The sequence below is a fragment of the Hemiscyllium ocellatum genome, chromosome 1, assembly GCF_020745735.1.
Source record: "Hemiscyllium ocellatum isolate sHemOce1 chromosome 1, sHemOce1.pat.X.cur, whole genome shotgun sequence".
Lineage (NCBI taxonomy): Eukaryota > Metazoa > Chordata > Chondrichthyes > Orectolobiformes > Hemiscylliidae > Hemiscyllium > Hemiscyllium ocellatum.
The window spans coordinates 107,641,834-107,668,463 of record NC_083401.1 but is presented as its reverse complement, the minus strand read 5'-3'; the positions used below and the strand labels follow the sequence as shown (position 1 = coordinate 107,668,463).

Below are 26,630 nucleotides of genomic sequence, written 5' to 3'. Positions count from 1 at the left end.
TAATATCATGAGACAGCGGAATGTGAAATTGGTTTTAAGTCCAAGGTGAGCTGTTGAGTCAACCTGACATCAAGGACTGAATGAGTCACCACCAAAAGTTCCTTGTGTAGAAAGGCAAATCTTAAATGGTGCATTCATTTAGGTAGAATGGGTAATTTTTTTTAAAATTGTGGCATCAATCAGGAGAGACCACCTGATCTGACATGCAGGTAACATGGGCTTGGAAAATGGAACCACAAGAGAAACCTTGTATATTGTAGGAACAGAGGACCAGGGAAATCACTAAACAGGCCATTCAAAGTAGAGAAGTGGGAAATTTTCAGAAGGCAAGGAAAACACAGCAGGAGTCATAGTGAGGTTTTGGAACATGGGAAAGCCATTCAGCTGGTGAGTGAAGCAGGGGTCTAGAAATAAACAGATGACTCAAAAGAAGAGATAAAAGTTGATACAGATCTCCAGAATCGTTCTTGTTTCTTATAGTTAAAAAGAACCTCAAAAAACAGACTCAATAAGCCAAAATAGAGGATAGATGAGAGAACAGACACTAGACGTCTTTGCTAATTTGGTACAGTGAAGAAATCTCAGAGTCATGAACAGTGTCTAGCTTTCAAAGCCAATGAGTGCTTTTTTTTGTAAGAAAGTAGGTCACTTTCAGAAATCCATCAATGCAGGTGACAGCCACAGAAAAGCAAAAGATTAAAGAATTACCCACAGAAACAGAGAGTTGAGATAGAACAACCTCCAGAGGAAAATAAAGCCAAAGATTTTCTAAGGGAAATTAGTAACTAGCTCATATCATTTTAGGATGCAGACATTTACATCAATGTGCATCATACCCTTAGACACTGGAACATGTGCCAAAGTATTCTCAGATAGAGAGCCTTGGTTGACAATACACTCAACTTACATCTAATTGACATTTAGCATATGATAAAGGATGTTATGCATATAAATCCACATAAGACATTATTAAGAAGAGAATAAGATCCAAGATACTGTAAAGAAATAAATTGCCTGCTGTAACAGGACCAGATCAATAGCTGTAAAGAATACATTTCCATATCCCGCCTTAGGCAACTCTCTGTGTGGAGTTTCCACATTCTCCCCGTGTCTGCATGGGTTTCCTCTGGGTGCTCCGGTTTCCTCCCACAGTACAAAAATGTGCAGGTTAGGTGAATTGGCCATGCTAAATTGCCCATAGTGTGAGGTAAAAGGGTAAATATTGTGGAATGGCTCTGAGTGGGTTGCTCTTCGGAGGGTCAGTGTGGACTTGTTGGGCCGAAGGGCCTGTTTCCACATTGTAAGTAATCTTATTTATTCTAATTTCATAAATACAAGATGTTAAAAAAAATGTAATTCAAGAGAGAATTTCAGAGTTCAGAGAGAGCAGTTCTTAAGAAGTTTTATTCAAAATGTTAACTCAGTTTCTGTCTCCACAAATCCTGCCAGACGTGCTGATTTTCTCCAGCATTCTCAGTCTCAGACAACTACCTTCCATCCAACACCCTACCATTCTTTCAAGAGAAAAGAAAGAAATCACATTTGGGGAGAGTAGTGAAACCTCCAGATCACCTGAATTTGTAAATTCAAAGGTTTGGGGAACATAGGGTCATGATAAATGTAAGTAAATAAGCAAATGCACAACAACATAATAATTTTAAAATAATATAAAGAAGAAAGATTTGGAAGGAGATGTTGTATATACCTGACATACCTGAGGCTACTCTCTGTAGTAAAGTAAACCATTCTCTACAATCTGTAAATTGCTGCATAGATGGAATTAATTTGCTTACTCATCAAGACTCTTCTTGTTGGAGCAGCAAGGTAGATATCCCAATCCACACTAAGTCACTTCAATGAACCCACACATAATAGGGATGGACAAAGCATGGTAGTACTCAATTTCTCCAATCCTCCATCTTCTGTTCTTGTGTCCAAATTCTAGATGCTGATCTTTTATATTTCTCTTTTTGTCACTTTCAATGTAATGTGAACCCGTAACATACAAACATTCAGGATTTGGTAGTGATAATGGCCATGCTGTGTAAAGTCCATATCCCGAAAGTAGCTGGATGTATACAGTGTGCATTCCATTACTTTACTGCTATTTTTATTCTGACTTATTGGTTGTGTTGTTACTACTTATGTATTCCTGAACTTCAAAGCTCCCATTACTCCTGGCAACGCAACATCCAAGTGGATTTCCTCAGATGCATCAATTGTGGTATAGGCACTGGTTAATAATATACTATTATCTTATCCCAGGAATTCCAATGAAATTCAGCAAATAATTCTCCCATGCATCCCGCCAGCATGGTGGCTCAGTAGCTAACAATATTGACTCACAGCGTCAGGGACTTGGGTTCAATTCCACCCTCAGGTGAGTCTCTGTGGGAGGTTTGCATATTGTCTATATGAGTTTCTTCCCACAGTCCAAAGATATGCATTTTAGGTGGATTAACCATGTTAAATTGCCCATAATCTTCATTAGCATGGTTACAGGGGGTAGGGAGGTGCTTCTGGGTGGGATTCTCTTCAGAAGGTCAGTGTAGATTCAATAGGCTGAAAAGCTAAAGAACTTGCTGGTTGGTGAGTGAGCTTCCATATGAAAGGGATTCTATGTAATTGTTTTAGGATAAGAGCAGGATTTGTTGTTTGTAAGTCCATTAACATTAACAGCATGTTACAATAATCAAGTTCCAATAAACTTTATTTTGGGTTGTCATAGGACTCTAAAACATGTAACAAGTTACTCAGAAGTCTGAACTCTAGATTACGTTCTTTCGGAAGTTATCTCTGAGCTTAAGTTTTCTGTGAAGACTTCAGCAACTGTCTTGAATATCTATTTCAAGGTGTGAAGGGGGTATTATCATTTTCAGATCATTTCAACAATGTTTTTTGAAAACTTAACAGAGAAGTACGGTGATATTGGTCTAATGTTTTTTCGAGCATTTTAATGCATATATTTATTCATTAATTGCTAGGTGCCTCCTGCTTCCACATAAATTACAGTCTGAATCGTGTCATCAAACAATATGGTCTGTGCCATCTTCCAAAGTAAACAGGAGAACATTCATGGACAGTCTATTTTTTCTACAAATGCTTAAGCTGATAAAAATATAATTGTTAGTCTTGTGACAAACTATTATCATTCAATTCACATATAAGATTCCAGTTGATATATGATGTAAGTTCATTTGGGAAAACATTATATTTTGCTGTAAACTTAAATTAACTCCAATCAAGAGAAAGCTCAAATTATATCCTGACCCTGAACTAAACATAATAATGAATCATTTACTGAACAAGTATTTTGCATTCATCAAAACATTCCCCAGAGAAAGAGACCAGTAAAGAGTTAAAGGACTTGCTGGTTGGTGAGTGTGCAAACATATTTTGATTTCCAGTCACGTGGTGCTTTAATAACCAATGGCTTCTGTTAAATGTAGCACTATGAGAGGTCATGCAAATCCAGTGTTAAATAGTCTGAAACATATATTTTAAATTCAAATGCAGGTTGTGTGCAGGAAACTGAACCATGGGAGATTATAACTAAAGCAGCATTTCTTTGACTCAACAAGGGTAAGCCTCAGGTACAGATATTATTCCCTTCCTTTAACTTGGGCCATCAAGTGAAAAATTTCAGCTGGTTTAATAATTAATGCGTGATGCAGCACCTTTTCTGGTGGATGAAATGCTCCTTTGTTTCACTACAATTAAACAAATAGACTATTAGAACAAGGCGACACTCCTACTTCTCCAAGCTGCCTAATGAAAGATGCTGTTGTCACCTTCTGAAGTACTAACAAATGATCAGTTCTATTTGACTCTTCCCATGGAAAAAACCTTCTCCTGTAATGGATTTGCTTCACTGAACTGTTCTTTATGAGTACACACTTACGTTTGAAGTACACGTGAGTAGCACCTTAGGCTGTTTAATGGACAAGTTTAGTTCCACAGATAGTGAACCAAGAATCAGGATATGCTTCACAAATGAATTATGTTTTCTGCAGTGTTGTGGACTTTAGACATGTATTTATTTTAGTGAGAAGCAGTTCGTGAACGTGGAACCAAGGTAAAAGTTTGAATGTAACTTTTAGTGTGCAGCTTAGTCTTAAATTTGTTCCATTTTATTGGTCAGCGTAAACAGATTTCTGATTCAGATGAAAAATTGTAGCTCTGATAGGTGTTAAAGTTACACCAAGGGGAATTATATGGAGACAGTGAATTCCAATGCCATACATTGTGCTAGTGGCATTCAATACACTTTTAGTTAGTGACTATAGCTACACATCCTGGTAAATGCAAATAATCGGATTTATAAAGAACCAGCATGTGATTTGTGTTAGGGCCACACCCTGATGAAATGTATAAGTTAATAGCAGGTTTATTTCTGAAAATCCACATTATTTTCTGCCACATTATTACCCAGTCTCTGGACATCCATTGTGCTAAAAACTAGGTTCTGTAGAACCAGTTCTGTAGAAGTTGAAGTATGGTTTCGTTTGTTGATTAACCTTTGCTCTTCACATTGAGTTGATATTATTATTTACAAATACTTTAGACTATTTTCATTGTAAGGGGTTTGGATATAAGATGTGGATTGGTCACTTTTTAACTATGCTTTTCTCAAACATGATAAACTATTACAGACTTGAACTCACTCTACAGCTTAAATGTAACTTTTTTTATTAACCTCATGCTTCGCAATATTTAGTGGTAAGGCCTGTGGTAATTAGGAGGATGTATTGTTTAGTTATAATAGAGACATAAATGAAAATATTATATCATTTTTATTAATAATACCTGTAAAAGGTTTTGTATGGTGCTTCTTAATTGGTTGGAGAATACATGAGTATACGACAGGTGTACTGTACTGTACAACACAAACAGACTCTCTGTCAACTTCAGCACCTGGGGAGAAATCTACCGGAGTGGAACCTTCACCTGTTGTGGAATCACCTGATCCTCGCCCGAACGAAATCCATGCAAAGAAAAGTCTTCGGTTCTTCAAAGGAAAGGCAGTGGTCCACTCCAAAGATCAACCCCACTTAATTATATAGGTCTCTCATGCTGCCATTGGTGAAAAAAAAATGCAAATACTGCTCAATGAGCAGAAATATACTTTTGCATTTTAACTTTTGCAGTGTGGGGTTGCATTTGTAGAATGCTGTGCAAAACGTTTACTGATCATCTGTAAAGTATTCTGATTGATCGATATATTTTTGAGACCAATTGCGAAGAACCAGACATGATTTTAGAATATCTAGTTATAATGAAAATGATTATAATCAGTCATGGAGATATTGTGAGCAGCAGTAAATTCATCCCAATTAGAAAATGTGAGCTGGCATGTTTTAGGGGAGTGGAGTTTGAATTTTGCACTGTTCTATCTGATATGGTGTCTGGTTGCCTCCCCACCACAAGTGCAGTTGGTAGGGGTGATGTGTACTGTAAATGTTTACATTATTTCAGAACAGTCAATAATGGATGTGGAACAGGAAGATCAGGCTGGCTGGCAATCAAAAATAGATTCCAGGAAGGGAACAAGAGAAGTGATGTTGACGTAGATCAATGTTATAGTAAATGATAGCGATTTGTGCTTTATTTCAGTTTTTATTAGTTCATTATTACATTAGAAATGTTATTACAATATTCATGTGTTAGCATACAAAGGGAATCCATGCGGTTTGATTTTCAAGAAAATATTGTCAGTGATGGCCAATGGAGCTAGGATAGTAATTGATATCCAGGGCGGTACATGGCCCTGATCAGGAATTGCCAGTGAACTGTGAATCCCAACTGAACATTTTGAAGCAGCTCACTTCTTTGACAAGGACCACGTTGGGTCCAGTTGCCATTTTGACAAAGGCTGTCAGTTAGGTTGTGGAAGAAGAATGAGAGTGGACGGCACGGTGGCACAGTGGTTAGAACTGCTGCCTCAAAACGCCAGAGACCAGGGTTCAATTCCTGCCTCATGCGACTGATTGTGTGGAGTTTGCACATTCTCTCCGTGTCTGCGTGGGTTTCCTCCAGGTACCCTGGTTTCCTCCCACAGTCCAAAAATGTGCAGGTTAGATGAATTGGCCATGCTAAATTGCCCATAGTGTTAGGTGAAGGGGTAAATGTAGGGGCGTGGGTGGATTGTGCTTCGGCTGGTCGGTGTGCACTTGTTGGGCCGAAGGGCCTGTTTCCACACTGTAAGTAATCTAAATCTAAGTAAGAGAGGAACCATAATTTGAAAATGGCCTTCGGGAGTTCATACAGCATTAAATGATGTGTTCCTGCCCAACTCCAGCTGCGCATAAACATTCCTGATGAAGAGCTTATGCTCGAAATGTCGACTCTCCTGCCCCTCGGATGCTGCTTGACCAGCTGTGCTTTTCCAACACCACACTTTTTGACTCAGCTCCACATAAAGGCAAGTTTAGAAAATCATTTACTTACTTCTACTGAGTGTGGCCTCCAAAAATTTCTATTGGTGAGACCTTTCACTTAGCCATGTTATGTGCCAAATAAAATGAGTATTGTGAAGCTGCCAGTTTTGCAAGCATGTCCCTATGGATGCTTTAGACATCCCAGTAACCTATTCAAGGATCCCAAATCCTCTTTTCGATGATCACAACATAATCAGAGATATTTCAGTGCTTTGAAATTAATTGTATTTGCTATTTTCTGCACCTCAGTAGGCTGAACAACCTCTATCTGCATTGTAGGGATTCTATAATTCTATAAACCTTCCACATCTAAAGGATTTTCAAAAATCAAAATTAATGAATTTAGATAATCAGCATCCATTGCTTTTAAAAACACAGGTGGCACGGTGGCTCCGGGGTTAGCACTGCTACCTCACGGAATCAGGAACTTAGATTTGATTCTAAACTTGGGTGACTGTCTATGTGGAGTTCGCATGTTCTCCCTGTGTCTGTGTGGGTTTCCTCTGAGTGCTCTCTTTTCCTCCCACAGTCCAATGATGTGCAGGTTAGGTGGATTGACCATGCTAACTTGCCCTGTAGTATCAAGTGAGCCACAGGCTCGGTGAATTAGCCATGGTAAATGTGGGATTATGGGGATAGTGTAGGAACCGGATCTGGGTGGGACGCTCTTCAGTGGGTCAGTATAACTCAATGGGCTGAATGGCTTCTTTCCACACTGTAGGGATTATATGATTCAAAGTGCTTTGTGTCTATGGAAACAACCTTTTCAGATCTGGTGCATATCTTATGAACAATGGAACAGTTTACCAGATGCAACACTCATATACAGAAAAAAGTATGAGATGGGTTTTGTTTTTTTTTAATCTAGTAAACTGCCTTTTATTTGGCTATCTGCCATTCCCATGCTTTGTTGTTTACACATACAACATCAATCACTGAACGTGAAGGATTAAGGGCTCTGGTGTAGTCAGTCTGGTTTTCCATGCAATTGTTCACAATTAATCGCGAGACAATTATGAAACTAATATCCAGCAAGATAGCTTCCTGTAATTGTGATCTGATGCTAAATACAGAGGCAATGAATGTAAATCCAAACACATGCCCATTTGATCTAATAATTAATGTATTTTATAACTTATAATTCTTTAGCATTTTTATTTAAAATATTACCTTCCTTAGCCAGGTACAGTTAGACTATTTCTGCTAGCCATAATGTTTGCTTTAAGGTATGGCTCACAATTAATGTGTCAGGCAAGCAGGTTTTTCAGGTCTTTCTTACACATTAATGTTGATTTGAAGCACACAGAAGTTTATGAAGGGCATTAGATCATAGATTTGGTCATGTTATACTTCATTAACTAGATCTGTCAAAAAATATTTCAAGAGGTTCTTTCTCTCCTCCACCACCACACAGGGTATGAGTGCACAGGGAGAGTTCTGTCAAACCACTGTCAGTCTCCTGTAGTCTGGCGCTTCTCTCTGCAGAGCATAGAGCTCTCATTGTGCCGAATGCCCATTATTGTACTATGGCTCATTTGAATGCAGCACAGAATGCAAAAACCGAGCATTAAACTTAACCCATTACAATCTTCTTTTTGTTTATTATTTAACTTTAATTTTTAACTTTTACCTTGCAATAAAAAAGCAATATTGCTTTAAGTACAATAGAGTGGATTGTTACATGCCAACAACTGGAAGTGGATTTTCTTACAGACCTCTGGAATGCCAGCAGTTGCTGAAAAGCCATCTGTAGCAAAATGGCACTTACGGTCGTGCGTGCTGAGGAGCAGGCCCTCATAGCAAAACAAAATAGGATAGACGCAGAAATTGTCCCAGTCCCTGACATAGTTTTGTTGGAAGATCTTGGAAAACCAGAAAGACGCATTCGTAAAACACTTCCTGGCATATCTCTGCGACTTCCACCAGGGCTTTTATTCTAAGAGTTAAGAAGAGTATCCTATGGTCATTCCTGGTGAATATACCCTTGTTAAAAAAAATTATGCTAGCAGTGAACCTCTGAAAGAACATTTTCAGTTTTTACCCTAGCAAAATTTCAAGGTCTATGACTTCTCAGTGCTGTAATGATCTAGCCAAGTAAGATATGTCGGAAATGAAATGAGTCTATATTAGTCAGCTAAAAGCTGGAAAGATTGATAGAACCAGTACAACAGTATAGCTAAAGTAAATTGTTATGTAAGACTTAAAAATGGAAAAAAAGTTGGAAATAATTTTTTGGCCTTCGAAATGTCACAGGAATTCTGCAAAAGATACGAACATAGTAGCGGAATAGGCTATTCAGTACAGAGTCTTACAGAGACATAGAGATGCACAGCAACAGATCTTTTGGTCCAACTCATCCAGGCCAACCAGATATCCTAAATTAATCCAGTCCAGTTTGCCAGCACATGGCCCATAACACTCTAAACTATTCCTTTTCATATACCCTTCCAGATGCCTTTTAAATGCTGTAATTGTACTAGACTCCACCACTTTCTCTGGCAGCTGATTCCATACACGCGCCACGCTCTGTGTGAAAACATTGCCTTTTAGGTTCCTTTTAAATTTTTCTCCTCTCACCCTAAACCTATCCCCTCTAGTTTTGGAGACCTTGTCTATTTATCCTATCTCTGCCCCTCATGATTTTATAAAACCTCTACAAGGTCACCCCTCAGCCTCTGACACTCCAGAGCAAACAGTCCCAGCCTATTCAGCCTTTCCGAATAGCTCAACCCTCCAACCCTGACAACATCCTTATAAATCATTTCTGAACACTTTCAAGTTTCACAACATCTTTCCTGTAGACTAGAATTGCACACAATATTCCTAAAATGGCCTAACAAATGTCTTGCACAACCACAATATGACCTTCCAACTCTATTACTCAGCGCTCTGACCAATAAAGGAAAGCATACCAAACACCTTCTACCTACCTGCGACTCCACTTTCAAGGAACTATGAACCTGCACTCCAAGGTCTTTTTGTTCAGCAACACTCCGTTGGACCTTACCATTAAGTGTATAAAGCAAAAGTGAGGACTGCAGATGCTGGAGATTAGAATCGAGAGTGTGATGCTGGAAAAGAACAGCAGGTCAGGCAGCATCCGAGGAGCAGGAAAGTTGATGTTTCGGGCAAAGGCCCTTCATTCCTGATGAAGGGCTTTTGCCCGAAACATTGACTCTCCTGCTCCTCGGATGCTACTTGACCTGTTGTGCTTTTCCAGCACCACACTCTCACCACAAAGTGTATAAATCCTGATTTGCCTTTCCATTCAGTACAATCAAGGCTGATCATACATTTTAATACCTTTTTTCCTACACTACCCTCATATTCCTTTGCATTATTGGTGGTTAGGATTTCTATTATATTCATATTCAATAATTGATTGTCCAGAGCCCTCTGGGGTAGAGACTTCTAAAGATTCACAACCCAACGTAAATGGAAGAAAAATTTCTGCATTTCTGTTTTAAGTGACTTCCTCCTTACACTGATATTGGGTCCGCTGGTTCTAGACTCCCCACCTACTAGAAACATCTTAACTGTCACTACCCTGTCTATCCCCTCATGTGCTTTGTAGGTTCCAATAAGTATCTCATTCTTCAAATCCCTGCAGAATACTGACCCAGTTTCCCCAAACAGGATAGTCCTGTTCTCCAGTGAGCAAGACCGATGAACTATCATTGCACCCTCTCCATGAAAATAACAGTCTTCCTCAGATAAGGGGACAAAAACAGTACGTAGTACTCCAGTTGTTGTCGATAAAGGTAAAGATCCTCTACAATTGAAGCAAACCAATACAGTACTCAAATCCTTTTGTGATCAAGGTGAATGTATTACCTTTCTGAATTATTTGCTGATCATTAGCCCTCAATGACTTATTGATAAATACATATAGGTGCTTTTGTACTTCTATACTTTCTAACCTTTTACCATAAGGGAAATAATCTGCACTACGACTCATCCTGATAAAGTAGGAAACTTCTCATTTTTCCACCTAATGTTACATCTGTCTATTCATCAGGTGTGTCCAAATTCTCTTGAAGCCACTTTGCAGTGTGTTACAGCAGACATTCCACATGGTTTTATACCAAGTGAAAACTTGGGAACATTATCATTGGTCTCCAAATCCAAACCATTGGTATGTACTGTGAACATCAGGGGTCCAAATGCTGATCGTCGCAGTACACCACTAGTCACAATACCAATGTAAGAATTACCCAATTTCCTACATTTTTTTCTGTCTGTTAGCCAATCCTTAATCCATGTCAGTATACTACCTCCAACTCCACGTGCTTTAATTTTGTCATCAATCTCCTGTAAGGTACTTTTCAAAGCCACGTATGCAGACATTCTATCAACAATTCTATTAGTAATATCCTCAAGAAACCCCAACCAGGTTTGTGGAAGATGATTTTCTGTTCATAAATCTATCTGACTATCCAATCAGATCATTATGATCATAGTGTCCATTTATCATAAATAAATAAAAGCAAAGTTCTGCAGATGCTGGCGATATGGAATAAAAACAGAAATTACTAGAAAAATTCAGCAGGTTTGGCAGCATCTGTTGAGATACACACAGAGTTAGTGTTTGAGTTTAATATGATTCTTCCTCAGAAGTATATATTTATTACATCTTTTAGATAACATCAGTTCTAATATTTTCCCTATCACTGATGTAGGGCTAGCTGGTCTATAGTTTCTCTTTTTCTCACTCTCCATCACTTCTTAAATAGTTGAGTAACAATTGCTAGTTTCAAATTTACAGACACTAATTCCAGAACCTATAGAACTTTCAAAGATTATCATCGACTACCTCCACAGCAACCTCTTTCAACACTCTGGGAGCATATAATCTCAGGTCCCAGGACTTTTCAACTTCAGTCACATTAATTTCTCCCACACAACCTTACAATTAATCATTTCCTTCCATTCCTCATTTTCCATTGCCCTTTGTCTCTTTAATAGTGGGCAGTCTCTTGTATCTTCATCAGTGAAGGCAGACACAAAGTAATCTGTTAGCTTCACTACCATTTCTCAATTTCCCATTATAAATTCTCCTGACTCTGCCTGTTATAGACCAAAATGTATCTCGGCCTTTCATGTTCATTCACTTCTTGGGATTTTCATAGTCAATTTAATAATTTTTTTTTGCTAGTATAGATTAATATTCTTTCCTCCCTTTTTTTATTAGTTCCTTGGTGCTCCTTTGCAGTACTTTCCACCCGCTGGTGTCCTATTACTTCTGGTAACTTAATAAGCCTTTTCCCTTTAATCTTACCTAACCCTTTACTTCCTTTTTAGTCACAGTTGACAGCATTCTTTTGAATTTCATGCTTTGAAGGATTGCACATTTGCTGTAAACTATGTAATAATTCTTTGAAGGCGGAATAGATATAAACAGCTGAGTTTGGAAGATTTGAGTTATAAAGAAAGGTTGGATAGGCTGGAATTCTTTTCACTGGAAGGACGGTGGTTGAGAGGTGATCTTATAGAAGCTTATAAAATAATGAGAGGTAGAGATAGGGTTAATGGTGGTTGTCTTTTCCCTGGGATGGGGGATTTCAAGGCTTTAAAGGCTATCCATTGCCAATGTATCGACACATCTGTTAATATATTGTTACAATCCAACTCAGATAGTTTGCCTTCATACTTCCAGAATTTCCAATTTTCAGATTTAACACCCTGGCTTCAGACTGAATGACCTCACTTCCAAATTTGTTTTACAACAAGATTATTAGAGTGAAAAAGTCATAGAGATGTACAGCATGGAAACAGATCCTTCTGTCCAACTCATCCATGCCAACCAGATATCCAAAATTAATTTAGTCCCATTTGCCAGTGTTTGGCCCATACCCCTCTAAACCCTTCTTATTCATGTACTCATCCAGTTGCCTTTTTAATGTCACAATTGTACCAGCCTCCACCATTTCCTCTGGCAGCTCGTTCTATACACAAACCACCCTCTGCATGAAAGGACTCCCTCACCCTGGGGAAAAGACTTTGTCTATTTCTCCTATATCTCCAATCCCCTCATAATTTTATAAATCCCTATAAGGTCACCCTTCAGTCTCTGACACTTCAGGGAAAGTTGCCCCCGTCTATTCAGCCTCTCCCTATAGCTCAAACCCTCCAACCCTTGCACTATTCTTGTAAATCTTACCTGAACCTTTCAGAACCCTTTCAAGTATCACAACATTTTTCCTATGTTCAGGAGACCAGATTTGCATGCAGTATTCCAAAAGTGACCTAATCAATGTCCTGTACAGATGCAACATGATCTCCCAACTTGGATACTCAATGCACTGACCAATAAAGGAAAGCATACCAAATGCCTTCTTCATTATCCTCTCTACCTGCAACTCACAAATACTAAATTAAACGCCACCTGCTACTCCTCAGCCTATTGCCCTATCTGAACAAAGTGCCATTGTACTCTGAGTTAACCTTCTTCGCTGTCCACAACACCATCAATTTTGGTGTCATCTGCAAACTTGCTACGTATACCTTCTACATTGATATCCAAATCATTTATATAAGTAACAAAAACCAGAGGACTTGTGGTACACCACAGGTCACAGGTCTCTAGTCTGAAAAGCACTACCACCCTCTGTCTTCTACCATCAAGCCAGTTCTGTATCCAAATGGATAGTTCTCCCTGGTGTTTAATCTTTTTCATTGTGTAACATTAGATCAAAATATACATTCTCTCATCAGTTCCCCACCATACTACTCTGGAATACCATCCCCACACACAGCAGACACTGATTAACAGCATTTGTGATCATTAGGTTTACCAAGTCTGTACACAGATGGAAGTCGCCCATGGTTACTGGAAAATACCCATGTTACATGCTTCTCTAATCTGATTGATATCATGCTCCATACTACCATTTCTGTTTGTTGGCCTTTAAACAACGAAGGCCTACTAAAGTTTGCCCTTTACTGTTTTTTAATTTCACCTAAAGAGCTTCCACATTTTCACTCTGAGATGTTTCTATATTAATGTACTGATCTTATCTCTTACTAACAGTGGTTCGCCACCTTTTTTTCTAGCACTTCCTAAATGTCAAATTGACAAGAATATTCAGTTCACAGTCCTAGTCACCTTGCAGACATGTTTCTATGATGGCAATTTGACCATTCTAATTTACCTTAATTTGTTATTTTGAATCATTTATCTTGTTAAGAATGCTGCATGGATCCATGCAGATGCCCTTAACATGGTCTTTTTGACACCATTCCCATTCTAAGCTTAGTTGATGCTTGTCTGCATTTCACCTGCCTTCTAATTTCACTTGCCACTTTTCTACCTTCTGTTACCAGTTTTATTGCCTTCTGAACTGAGTTATCCCTGAAGGATCCCATCCACCTGACAAATGAGTTTAAACCTTCCTCAACAGTGCTAGCAAATCTCCCCACAAAGACTAGTTCTGTTAAGGTATAATCAATTCATGTTATCCAGGCTGCCCCAGAACCAGTCCCAGTGCTTCAGGCAACTGATGCCCTCCCTCCTACACCAGTTCTTCAGTCATGTGTTCAAGCAAGAACATGAAAATATTTTGGTTGTTAACATGTCTTCAGGGCAGCCAAGTTTACAGGATAAGTATCTCTGGAGTTACAGAAGAATCTGCATTTGCAGCAGTAATGCAAGGTGTTTAATGCAAATGTTTAATGAGAGTCCAATGACTTTAAACATAATTGAACTTTCAAGCATTGATTGTGACCCAACTGCTAACAGCATAACTGTGAAGTTCTGCCAGTTAACTGAAATTGATTTAAGAAGTTATCTGCAGCTTGAAATTCACAAATTACATGTGAGGGAGAGCTTCCTTAGTGAACCAGATTTACGTTTAGCAAAATGCTGAAACACTGAAGAGCTTAAGGGTTAAAATATATATTAGAACTATAGAGAACTTATGTGCAATCCATGCTTCAATTAAAGAGGTGTGACTGAAGCCCATCAAACAGATAATAACAATATATGAGGGTTGTGGGTAGGATGAACAATGTCAAGAAAGATATCCCATGAACTGCTGACTGTGGGAGAATTAAAGGAAGTGCACTTATTTTGTCTCAATGTTATGTTGAGGGTCAAAGAAAAACCAAACGTCATTCAATAGCAGACACACAGAGAGTGAGGCAGAATTAGAAGTCATTAAATCATCAAACCTGTTTTCAGTCGAGGAGGTGAGAACTGCTGCTGGAAGTCACTGCCTCAGCCTGCAGAGGTACTTTGTATACATGTATTTACAACAGACCCAGTTACCTTCCAGCTGGCTTATGTAACATGATCATCAGCAATAATCAGATAAGCCTGAGAAAGGTGCACTATGAGCAAACAAGCCAGGATCTTGTAAAGTGTAATAAGACTGCACTAAAATATTTGCAATGCTTCAGAATGTAACCAAAATTCTGGAAGAAATACCATTAAATAATTAATAATTGCACAAAGCCTTGGTGAGCCCATACTTGAGTAACTTTGAAACCAAAAAACTGCTGGAAATCTGAAACAAAATCCTGATTTTGCCTGAGTAACTTTGATTTCCTCAACTAAGGAGGAGTAATCTTTCTGAGTGGGAGCCATAAACATTCGGCAGATTGAATCGGGGGATTTGGTGATTGAACTATGAGAAGTTGAGTGGACGAGACCTATATACCCTAGAATTTCAGAGAACGAGAGGTGACTTCATTGAAATTTAACTTGATCAGGTCGAAACTGAGATGGATCATTGACCAGAGATTTGGGAGCAATTTGAGAGCAGAATAAGAGTCAGCCATTTAAAAAGATGAAGAGAATTCTTCAGTCAAAAAGTTGAGGATATTCAGAACTGAAATTGAATACATTAAAGAGATGAATAGATTTTTTGCATACTAAGGGGACTAGGGGATATTGGGGAATAACGTGGAAAGTTGGAGTTCAGGATAAAAGACCATGATCATCTTGAATCTTCGAGCAGGCTTTATTAGCCTAACATGTTCGTTTGCTTCAGGTAAACTAAAGTCCTATGAATGCTGAGAATTGAAATCTTGCCAGTGATGCTGGAAACATGTAAAACTAGTTGTTATCTGAGGAGTGGGAATCAAAGTTAGTGTTTTAAGTCACATGAGAGTTGAAACTGGCTGCAGATGAACAGCATTTAAATAATAGAGACAAGAAAGAGCCATATCTCATTGTTGGGAGTATGTTGCACAAACAAGTGGAATTGTTAAGGATTCAGTTTGAAAATATCTTTTCCACCATAACTGAAATCATTATAGTGAAGGTATTTCCCATCAATTCTAAGCTCATTATCAATATCCTGGGAATTATTATTAACCAGAAATTGGATGATTCACAGAAGCACAGTGGCTACAAGAACAGATCTGTGGTTAGGAAGCTTGCAGTGAATAACATACCTCCTGACTTCCAAAGTCTGTCCAAGATTCTATGAGCCACAGGTCATGTTTGTGATGAAATATTCCCCATTTGCCTGGATGGGTGTAGTTCCATCAACGTTCAGGAAGCTCAAGATCATCCTAGTCAAATCAGGCTGCTTGATTGGCAAATATTGCTCAGCAGCAGCAATATTTACCATTTTCAAAATGTGCTGCAGAAATTCATCAAGGCTCCTTAGGCAGCATCTTCCCAACTCTCAACCACTACCATCTAGGAGAACAAAGACAGCGGATACGTGGGAACACCACTGCCTACAATTCCCTCTCCAAACCACTCACCATCCTGACTTGGAAATAAATCACAGTTCTTCCTATGTTTCCAGGTCAACCTCCTGGAACTTACTTCCGAAAGCATTGTGGGTCAACCCACAACACATGGACTGCTGAGATTAAAGAAGGCAGTTCATCACCATCTTCTGATGAGCAACTAGGGCTGGGCAGTAAACACTAGTCTAGCCAGCAATGTCCACATCCTGTGAATTAAAGAAATTTTTAAAAATTAGAATCTATTATAAAGGTTATGATTGATGGATATTTAGCACACTCTGAGCACACTCAGCACACTGGACAGAGTCAACAAGGATTGATAAATAGGAAACCATTTTTGATTTCTTGAAGAACAAGTTTGTTAGGCATGAACAAAAAAATACTGGAGATGCTGAACATGTGTTTGTTAGGCATGATTTGACTCTTACAAATCTGAATTGTCCATCCAAAACTCATTAAAGTCTTTCGAAATTATCACTCATTTAATTCTGTACAAAGTTCCTGGAACCTTACCAACTGCAGAGGTTTAGCCTCCATGAGCAAAAGACTGCTGGACCATCATGCTCAACTTTAAGTGACTTATGAACAAAGCCATCCATGTCCCTTTGAGCATCAACACCTGCTAATCTCTCACCACATAAGTACTCTGTACCTTTGTTCCTCCTAACAAAGTAGACAACCTCACACTTACCCAATTATATTCTATCTAGCATACTCTTTTCCACTCATCCAGCGTGTCTAATTCTCCATGAAGCTACTTTACATCCTCTTCACAACTCATATTCCCAACAACTTCTGTATCATTCACAAACTTTGAAATATTACATTTCAACCACATTCAAATCATTGGCATAGATTGTGAAGAGCTAGGGGCAGGCAGTGATTTTTGTGGTACCCACTGGTCTTGCCTGCCAACCTGAGGGTGACCCACTTATTCCTAGCCTCTGCTTCCTGCCTATTATCCATTTTTGTGTATTAGCCCCAATCCTACATGCTTTAATGTTGTTTACTAACTTCCAGTTTTTCTAAATTTTTTTGAGAATCCAAATATTTCATATTGATTGACTATGCCATCAACATCCTCGGAAAATTCCCATCTTATTTATCAAACATTATTTCTTATTTATCAATTCTTGTTGACTGTCCAATTAGACAATTATATGCTAAATATCCATTCATCATAAACTTTATAATAGATTCTAATTATTTTATTATTGCTGATCTGACCTTAACCAATCTGTAAATCCACGTTTTCTCTCTCCATCCTGAGAGTGAGCTTACATTTGCAATCTTCCAGTCTACAGGCACATTGCAGAATTTATAGAAGTTTGAAAAATGACGTGAAACCACATATTAAAGTCAGCTCTGCTGTTTTATCATGCTCATGATTACTATTTCCATGAAGTTTTCTCTCATTGAGCCAAGTCTATAATGAGGTCTGGAGTTGAGTAGCCCTGACGGAACCCAAACTGGGTGTTACTGAGCAAGTCATTGCTGAGCAAGTATTGATGACATCTTTCATCACTTTACTAATGATCAAGAGTAGACCAATAGGATGTGAATTAGCTGGGTTGGATTTGAGTTGAGAATGTATTGTTGGGAAAGCATAGCAGGTCAGGCAGCATCCGAGGAACTGGAGAATCAACATTTTAGGCATAAGCCCTTCATTAGGAATCAATTTCTCTGGGGTTGGATTTGTCCTACCTTTTGTGTACAGGACATACCTGCGATGTTTTCCATATTGTTGTGTAGATACCAGTGTTGTAACTGTACTAGAATAGCTTGGCTAGGGGTGAAGCAAATTATGGAGCACAAGTGTTCAACACTATTTTCAGAATGTTGTCAAGGCCCATAGCCTTTGCAGTATCCAGTGCCTTCAATCATCTCTTGATATCACATGGAGTGAAACAAATTGGCTGAAAAATGGTTTGTGATGCTGGGAACACTCAGGGGAGGCCAAAATGCATCATCCACTCGGCTCTTCTGGCTGACAATTACTGAGACAGCTTCAGCCTTATCTTTTGCACTTCCGTGTTGGGCTTCTCCGTGTTGAGAATGGAGATGTTGGTGGAGCCTCCTTCTTCAGTGAGTTGATGCATTGTCCACCACCATTCACGGATGTGGCAGGACTGTGGAGCTCAGATATGATCTGTTGTTTATGGGATCACTTAACTCTGTCCATTATTTGCTGTTTATGCTATTTGGCACACGAATAGTCCAGTTTGGTGACTTCACCAGGGCGACACCATATTTTTAGGTATGCCTGGTAAGGCTCCTGACATGCCCTCCTGCACTTTTCATTGAAGTTGGGTTGGCCCCTGGCCTAATGGTAATGGTAGAGTGGTGGAAGTGCCAGGCTCCAGATTGCATTGGAGTATGACTCTGCTGTTGGTGATGGTCCACAGTGCCTCGTGGGTGTCACTTTTGACTTGGTGGATCTTTTTGAAATCTATCCCATTTAACATGGTGGTCATTCCACACAACACAATAGAGGGTATTCTCAATGTGAAGTCTGGACTTTGTCTCCATAAAGACTGTGCAGTGGTCACTCTTACCAGTACATCTGCAGTCAGCCGATTAGTGAGGTTGAGGTAAAAAAATGTTTCTGCCTCTTATTGGTTCCATCACTGCTTTCCACAGACCGAGTCCAGCAGCTCTGTCCTTTAGAATAATAATGCTGCTGCCAAGCCACTCTTAGCAGGGGACATATAAAGTCCCCCACACTTTTCCACCCTCAGTACTTCCTCCAAGTGTTCTTCAACACGGAAGAGTAATGATTCATCTGCCAAGGAAGGACAGTATATGGTAATCTGCAAGCGTGAATGTTCCAGATGGTCGATGGGTAATGATCTGCCTTGCACAGTGTTAAACATTTTGAATATTGTTTCAGTTTCATCATCCAGCCCAGTGCAGAGTATTTGATTACACTCCTGATTTGTATCTCATAGATGATGGATAGGATTTGAAGAGTTAGAAGGCAAGTTACTTGTCATAGAATTATCAGACTCTGACCTGTTCATGTTATCACACTGCTTGTATAGAGAAAAAAAAAGTGCTGGAGATCACAGTGGGTCAGGCAGCATCCATGGAGAGAAAGCAAACTAGTGTTTCCAGTCTCAATGGTGCCTCATCAGAACTGAAGTGAAGCTCTGATAGAGAGTCATCTAGACTTGAAACATTAGCTTGCTCTCTCCCCATGGATGCTGCCTGACCCATTGTGATCTTCAGCATTTTTTGTTTTTAGTACAGATTCCAGCATCTGCTGTAATATTCTCCTACACTATTTGTATGGTTGGTCCAGTTAAGTTTCTCGTCAATTATATCTCTCAGGATCATGATGGTGTGTGGAAAATCAGGAATGGGAATTCTGATAGATATCAAAAATGGGTAGATTTTCCCCTGTTGGAGATGGTTATTGCCTGGCACATATATGACATTAAATTTAATTGCCACTTACAAATTTTGAGTAGAAGGAAAAGGAAGGCAAATAATTGGTAAAACTTTAAAAATAGCAGAACAGAGTGTTAAATGTTCAGAAATGTTTTAAGAAGTAGTGGGTTAGAAAAAGCATGTTGAATTCTATGTTTACAAAGAGGGGCTAACCCCATACACATCATTGGTAATATCACTCTTCAAGGTTGGGAACACATTTAGCTGCAGCCAAGCAACTTTGCCATGGAAAAAGGTTTAGAAGTCTAATTTCACTTTTGGCTGCTTGTTTTGGATATGAGAAAGTATAAGCAGGCACTGGAGATATTGTATTAAAAATGCGCAATATATGAGATGGCTGCATTAATTCCAGTGTACCACTAGGTGGCATAGCAAACTGCACACTCGGAAAGAGGCCACAGTGTTGAGTGATGCAGTAAGGGACGTGGCCCACATTCACATGAGGAGAGATTGGGGAAGGCAGCAGCCAAAGAACTTTCTCATGACAGAAGCGGCCAGAAGGATTTGTCACTCTTCCGTGATCTGAACATGCCAGTGACTATCTTTGTCCCCGTTGGCAAAACACATTTTCTAAAAATTCTCTCATGGGATGTGGATATTGCTGGCTAGCACTATTTATCAGACATCCATAGTTGCTCTTGAGAAAGTGATGGTGAGCAGCCTTCTTAAACTCCTGCAGTTCTATTTGCTTTTGGTAGACCCACAAAGCCATTAGGGAAGAAATTCCAGGATTTTGACCCAACATCAATGAAGGAACAATGGTCTATTTCCAAATCAGGATGGTCAGTGGCTTGGAGAGGAACCTGCATGCAATGGTGTTCCCATGGATTTGCTTGGGAGAAGCGTTGTTGGTTTGAAAGGTGCTGCCTAAGGATCTTTCATTGCTGAATTTCAGCAGAACATCTTCTAGATAATACATACTGTGGCTACTGAGCATCGGTAGTAAAGGGAGTGGATGCTTGTCAATCAAGTGGGCTGCTTTGCCATGGATGGTGTGAAGCATCTTGAATGTTGTTGGAGCTGTGCCCATTCAGGCAAGTGGGGAGTATTTCATCACATTGTATACTTGTGCCTTGTAGGTGGTGAACAAGCTTTGGGGAGTTCAGAAACAAGTTAATCTTTACAGGATTCCAAGCCTCTGGCCTGCCCTTGCAGTCATTTTACTTATGTGACGAGCCCAAGTTAGATTTGATAATGAGTAATAAGCCAAAATGTAATCGGTTAGGAGTGGTCTTTTGGCCTTTCACTGTGCAGATACAGTCCCCTCAGGAGATGCTAGCCAATTTTACTGGGCTCGATCTGGACGCGGTTAGAACTACAGATAGAAGCAAAGAGAAGTTCTCTGCTCCAGAAAGATAATTACTGGAGACGAATGACCCTGGAGTGGGACTAGATGCAGGTAGTAGCGTATTTTTGGCAGTGTGTTCTCAATGGGCTGAAGGGTGTCTTCCATTTTAAGGAGAGGAATGATCCTGGAACCCAAGGATGGGTGGTGCAGAAGGAAGGGGAAAGGTGAAATGTTGGTGGCAGTGCCCCTAATGCAGACAGGGCACTCCCTGCTTATTATGACTTCCATCTTCTTTCACAACTTCTTCTCATCTAGGTCAGAAAGAATGGCCTACTTGACCATCCATGGCAGCTTGATTATGTTGTGTGCAGCTCAATATGCAGATGACTCTGCCAACAAGCCTAATTGACCTTTAATTATTCACTTACATATAGTGGCTGGGTGCTGGGCTGGCCTGGGGCTATGCTTAGGAGTGTGAATAAAGAAATCGGGTGCACCATTAACCTATTTTACTTGCCCCCCGCAATCTCCCCTCCCCTCCCCCAGCCTCATCCATGGAAAACATAGCCAGTGGGGTCATGCCAAATCCAGCCCAGAGTTTGAAAAGGAAAAATCCCAAAATATCTCATAATCTCATAAGATTCTTGAGTTTCTGAGGCTGATTTCAGTTGAATGAAACAGAAAGGGTCCACAGCTGTCTGACCAAATCTGTGACAGATTATTAATGGGAGGTGTTCAAATAGAATGTAAGGTGATATGGAAGAAGTTTATCACCCCAAACAGCAAGACCTCTACTTCTAAATAGAAATGATTTGTCAAAAGATTAATTGAGGGACAAAACAAAATAGAAAGAAATAGGATACAGAAAGCAAACAGTGGAACACATCCTGGCACATAAGAAATAAAACAAAGAACTGCAAAGTGTGAAAACGCTCAAGTAAGCATGAAAACGTAAGCATGAAAATCTAGCAAGGGATATCAAAACTACACGATGTATTTTTATAGTTTATAGAGAGAAAAAGAATGGTCAGGAGCAATGTGATGCTTTGAAAATTGATCATGGTATTGTCCCATATTCTCCTACTAACCAAAATAGGATAGAAAATCCTAGTTCATATATCTATGTCATCAATGACATGGAACATGTTTGGCCAGGTGCTCTGACTTTTTTTTCTGTACTGATGCCATTTCCTGTTCTTCCTTCAAACTGAATAATTGCAACAAACTTATCTTCTAATTTCCATCCTTTTCTTGCTTTCCACACAGTCCACCTCAAATTCTCCCCCCTTCTAGCTTGGTTTGCCCTGATTCTGATGGAGAGGCTAACAACCAATATCCACAAGGCTGTGCTGCCTGTGGATTTCAAGGCTATGGCTTTAGTGAGGGAAAGTGGGACTAGGTGTAGGTAGGAGTGTATTTTTGGCAGGACAGACTCAATGGGCGGAAGACTGTATGATTTTATAATTCTAACCTCCCATGGCTACATTGTGTATGCTTTGAAAGGAATCAAAAAGTGTAGCGCTGGAAAAGCACAGCAGGTCAGGCAGCATCCGATGAGCAGGAGAATCAATGGTTTGTGAAAGGACTCTATTCTGATCTCTCAGTATCTTAATTTTCATCTTGTTTGTTCTGATGAGGCCACATTCCAACATGTCTTCCTTTTTCTTCAGCAGAGAATTTCTTTCCATTGTGGCTGACTTATTGATTGGGCCTTTGACTTTACAGCTTTCTGGACACAACACTGAGTTTAACAATTCCAGCCTGCTTCTATTTAGTTGAGTATATTTGTTAAAAGGCTGAGGTCGCAATCTTCTCCAGTAGACCATCAAATGCCATTTTCCCCAGGTCTGCAAATGGAAATACAAACGAGGTGGTAAATTCATGAGATAATGAATATTTACCTAAATGCAAGCCTTTCAGTCTCACAATGAATGCGGAAGTGTGTGATATCAAGTCTACTTTAGCTGCACTGCATTAGAACAGATTTCTAGTCTACACTGTTTTACAGCAGAACATGTTACATCAATTGAATAGGAGAATAGTGTGGTGATCTAAGCTGATGGTAACACTGGACAAGGCAGATCCAAGAATAGGACCTGGCTTATTTTTCTTTTCACTCACCATGACTACTAAATGTATTCATTAGAGGATGTTATTGTGCTTTTAATAAAGGAATACTAAAGATTATTACACAAAAGAAACAAAAAACACACTATGTTACAATAGAAAAAAAATCTACCGACATGATCTCAATACAAATTCAGGAAAAGAAATTCATCCTTCTTATCTCAGCATATCCCTTATTGACAGTCAAATCTCAGTGAATACTTACCCCTATTTCCATGATAATGCTTCTTACTCAGCTGCCACAGCTGTAATTAATTTCTTTTTCAGAAAATTGCAATATATTAAAATCAATTCTTCTATTTCTCCCCAAGACAAACTGCTAACCCAGCTCACATATTATTTAACATGGGCTCATAGATTGTCTTCCACTTTGATATATCTGCTACTGGAGGATTCTTCCCACTGACCTCGAAGCAACTCAGGATTTCTCTCCGGTACTGATCACTTGAAGACAGCTACTAATAGGACTTCTATTGTTAGGGACCTCTTCTCTCTACATGAACCCACTTCTACTCCCATCCACTAACATCCATCAACATTCAACCACCTTCTCTCCAGATCATAAAATCCAAACAATTGTCACCATGACAATTATCTCCTAAGGTAGCTTGTCAGTCACTTAGCTGAAATCCATGATGAATTGTAAATACTGATTTGCTACAAGGGAATCCATAAACCAAAAGATCAAAACTTACTGAACAACCCCTAAATGAATACATTACCAATTGAGATTTACTTTAACACTATTCTGTATTATCATAAATTAAGTATAATTAACAGACATCACAGTCAGATCAAAGTAAAAATTACATATACAATAACAGCTAAACCAAAGATTATGCCATGATGTTAATAGCAGCCTAACCCAACTCTAAGGCCCCAGTTTTAGTTAGTCCTTCCAAGCAGAATTTGGTTCCTTTCTTTGAAGAGTTCAGCTGATTGTCTATAGATATCATTTAACTGTCCTGTTACCCTTTATGCCTGTGTGCTAGCTGACCTCAGTATTTTAACGTCCTTCCATTTGGTGCTGCTCCCAGAGTCACCAGGTCACATAGAGCAAGTTTGCATTTTTAAAATTATAACTAATTCCTTTACAATTGATTCAAACATTTAAAGCATCTTTTCAAAAAATTTTAAAAGAACAACTACAGGTCCCCAAACATTCTATAAAACTAGTTCAATTTGTCCTTGCTGTTACTGCTTCCAGGCAAAAAAACCATTGCATCTAATCAGGCCTTTGTCAAGCTGAAGCCGAACTGTTACTTATTCCTTCAGTTCCAGGAGGCTTGATGAAATATAAGCTTTCCATTTGTCTTTCTTACAAATTTCCTGATAAGTGCAACACAAAAAGCTTCAAGAAAATGTGCCTTTGGTTTAGCAATACACAGATATTCCTTCACTTCAATGTTAACTAAAATGTTTCAAATGTTAATGCCGATCTCTCTCTCTCTCTCTCTCTCTCCGTACCTTCTCTGTGGCTGTAACACTGTATTCTGCACTCTGTTCTGTTCCTGTCATGCACTTTGTATGGTACAATCTGACAGGATAGCACATAAAACAACACTTTTCACTGTATCTCAGTCCATGAGACCATAATAAATCAAATTCAAACTCGTTTGAAGGAATTTATCACAACCATGGCAGTTGATATAGATAACTTACTTAGACATTTAAATGAAACAAAGAACTGCAGATGCTGGAGATCTGAAGCAAAAATGTAAATTGCTGGGTCTGGCTGCTCTTTCCCCACACATGCTGCCAGAGTTGCTGAGTTTCACCAGCAATTTCTGTTTTGATCCATACACATTTTCTTGTTGGATATTTTGAATCGGTTCATCAGGCACTCCCTCCCCCTTTACACCTTCATGCTAACTCCGTCCCTGATCAGCTGAAACTATTCAAGATGTCTACCTTCACTTTAATTATAGACTCATAATTTCCCACTGATAGATGTTATACTAGCTGGTTTATAATTCCTACTTGTCCCTTTCCCCTTTCTTAAATAGTGGTGCAATATGCACAAATCAAGAGCACTGTGGAAGGTTATCATTAGGGCACTTGCAATGTTCTCACTATTTTCTTTAAACTGAGGATTGGGAGCCATCTAGTCTTGTGAATTTGTCACTCACGGAGGTTAAGTTTGAATCGATCTCAGACAACTAAAGCAAAATTCTCTTCTTTCTCTTAAACTGATTTGCTTCAGCATAGACATTAAGGCTTAATTAGCTTATTCAGGAAAATCACTAGTAAGACTACCCTATTCAAGTATATATGCATATTTTTGAGTCAGGGTATGAGACGTTGGAATCCAAGATGACTTTGCATTGCTCTTTTCTAGTAGGGATGCTAAATCTGACATTAATTATCTAATCATTGATCAATATTTATTGAAACCTTCAATATATGGTTACAGCTTCCGTGGGACATGGGTTTGCTTGTTGCTGAAAGCATCTGTTTCCAAATACAATACAAAGCTTCTGAGCACTCTCCTGCATGTCAGACTGTCACAACCAACTCTGGCATTGAAATCACCACCAATGACAATGTTGTCCTTAGGAGGGGCATTCTGGATGAGTTCAGAGATCTGTGTCGAATATATGTTTGTCAGCTGGGCTAGCCTTCAGGGTTGGAGGAGAAATACTGCTGAGAGTTGTAGCTGCTGGTCTTGAAAGGATAGGTGCAGGGACATGTTGTGTTTGGAATTGCTAATTAGCAGGTTTGAATGTCTAGCAATGATATTCTTCTGCAGCATGAAGCCATCACTGAGGAGGCATTGCTCACCTACAGAGGCCTTCCTTTCCTTGCTACTTTATCAATCGTTGGTAAACTCATAACACACATTGCACCATCTGGCAATGTTATTGAATTATCTATTTCCTGTTCCTCTTCCATGCATATTAGGTAACCAATTTCTTCCAATTTGTTGTGACCGATAAATTCTTCTTTTTTTCACTTCCATGCGTACCACTACTCAATTATACAATCTCTAAATAACATATTGTTCATTCGTAGCTGCAACACTTCCCAATTCAGCTGAGAAATAAGACATGCAACAGAAAATGCATCTTCTGTAATTTTATTAGTTTTCACTCCCATTTTACTCCAACAAGATATCACCTTTTTGACTAAGGTCATTCATTTCTTCCTTTCCCCAAAGAAACCTTACAGAATTTGTAACAGATATATATGTCATCACATTTGTAGGCACTGGGACAGGATATGACTAACTGTCACAAATAAAGGCAAGGCTTTTGGTGCAGAACATGACAATTACTTGAGCCACTTGAAATGCTTTTTTGTCTTTTTGTTGTTGAGGAATACATCCATCCATGTGGAATCATGCTGATCATTTTCCCTCTTATGACATTTTGTCAATCAGTCTGTAGCATTTGGAGGAAGCAGCGAGAGTCAGGCCTCATTGAGGAGTGTGACTCCTGGCCATCCTAGAAAATAAAGAAATATCCTTCTACCTGGTTAATAATCACACAACACCAGCTTATAGTCCAACAGGTTTATTTGGAAGCACTAGCTTTCAGAGTGCTGCTCCTTTATCAGGTGATTGTGGAGAATAAGATCGTGAGAGACAGAATTTATAATAGAAGTTTACAGGGTGATGGAACTGTAAT

General features: G+C 39.1%; 1 protein-coding gene across 7 annotated transcripts in view; it reads left to right on the top strand.

Moving 5' to 3' along the window:
• The first annotated feature begins 3,489 nt into the window (after window positions 1–3,489).
• Window positions 3,490–26,630, top strand: part of LOC132819636 (uncharacterized) — a 34,377-nt gene continuing 11,236 nt past the window's right edge. For 4 of the 7 annotated variants that reach the window (XM_060831265.1, XM_060831237.1, XM_060831281.1 and 1 more), the window contains exon 1: window positions 3,490–3,593. The gene's annotated coding sequence lies outside the window, so the exon portion shown is untranslated. The remainder of the gene's footprint in view (window positions 3,594–26,630) is intronic. The other 3 variants (XM_060831273.1, XM_060831255.1, XM_060831246.1) reach the window with 1 other exon arrangement.